Source organism: Nematolebias whitei, chromosome 3 (assembly GCF_014905685.2).
Source record: "Nematolebias whitei isolate Nwh7 chromosome 3, NemWhi1, whole genome shotgun sequence".
Classification (NCBI taxonomy): Eukaryota; Metazoa; Chordata; class Actinopteri; order Cyprinodontiformes; family Rivulidae; genus Nematolebias; species Nematolebias whitei.
In genome coordinates this window covers 2,470,728-2,472,246 of record NC_056500.1, presented here as the reverse complement: position 1 = coordinate 2,472,246, position 1,519 = coordinate 2,470,728, and the positions used below count along the sequence as shown (strand labels likewise).

The following is a 1,519-nucleotide window of genomic DNA, read 5'->3' as shown; positions in this document are numbered from 1 at the left end:
GGGAGGTACTAGCCAGAGGGGAGGTACTATCCAGAGGGGAGGTGCTGTCCAGAGGGGAGGTGATGTCCAGGGGGTAGGTGCTGTCCAGAGGGGAGGTGCTGTCCAGAGGGGAAGGTGCTGTCCAGAGGGGAGGTGCTATCCAGAGGGGAGGTGCTGTCCAGAGGGGAGGTGCTATCCAGAGGGGAGGTACTAGCCAGAGGGGAGGTGCTGTCCAGGGGGAAGGTGCTGTCCAGGGGGAAGGTGCTGTCCAGAGGGGAGGTGCTGGCCAGAGGGGAGGTGCTGTCCAGAGGGGAGGTGCTGTCCAGAGGGGAGGTGCTATTCAGGGGAGAGGTGCTGTCCAGAGGGGAGGTGCTGTCCAGAGGGGAGGTGCTGAAATGCTTTGCCACTGTCTGGAAGAAGTGAAAACGTTCCTGGGCAGCAAACTGCTCACCTTTCCTGAGCTGGAACAGCCACGTGGCTGGAAAAGCTTCACGTCCCGGGGACATGACAGCACACCTGAACATACCTCTGCAGGAGAGAGGAGGCGCAGCTCTGCACCTGCTGGAGGAGGTTCATTCAAGTGCAAACTGACAGTGTTAGCCAGAGATTTACAGTGAAGCTCTGTCTCACTTCTCCTCTCTGAGTTCAAACAAGATCACATCATGATCCTCAGTATTTGCAGTCACCGCAGTGCAAACATCGTTTGGGAGACGATTCCGTGAGTTCAGAGAGAAAAAAAAAAAGATCCTTCCCATGTTTTTATACATAGCAGACAGGTAAAAAACCACAACCTGATTAAAAACAAAAACTTTCTAAATATCAATGGGGTGTTGCGGCTCCGGGTGTTTTTTTCCTGTGGGAGACGGGTCCATATGGTTTTTTGAGCATCTAAGGTTGTCGACCCCGACTGTCTGCCAGTACCCGAGAAGTCTACCATGTGGCACTCCAGATGTTCAAACTTTCATTAGATGTGCTAAAAAACCACAAGCAACAAAGTTCTCCGATCACCTCGCTCAGATAATGTAGCCCTCTGACAAATTATTTTAGTAATTATGTAGAATGTTAGATAGTTCTGTGTTCTTGATTTTACTTGTACCAGATTATTTGCAAATTATCTGATATTATCTAAATTTAAATTTATGATGGTTAATATGTTAATTTGTTTAAGCATATGTGGACCTTAGGAGGTACGACAGAAGATATTTTTACATGTTCATGTTATTGTAATTTGAGATTGTCATTTGTTATTTTGTTCTTGTGTTCTGTACGTTCAATAGTTCAATAAAGTAAAATAAAAATAAAAGTCTACCCTGTGGCTTTATGGTCACGCCCTCCGAGTCACAATCCGGGTCCTTCCCCCCGCGTTACACGTAAGGTTTATTATAATGAACAGAATAAAACTGTAATAAAAACATGTTATGGGGTTTATTATAATGAACAGAATAAAACTGTGATAAAACAGATTAAAGTGTTTTATTAATAAGGACTTATTAAAACTGTAAGAAAAACATGTTATGGGGTTTATTATAATGAACAGAAT

At 45.0% G+C, this 1,519-nt stretch overlaps 1 protein-coding gene across 1 annotated transcript in view; it reads left to right on the top strand.

Annotated features, from left to right (window-relative positions):
- pdzk1ip1 (PDZK1 interacting protein 1) overlaps nt 1-1,519 on the top strand; it is an 8,256-nt gene that overhangs the window by 3,414 nt on the left and 3,323 nt on the right. The gene's annotated exons all lie outside the window — the stretch shown is intronic.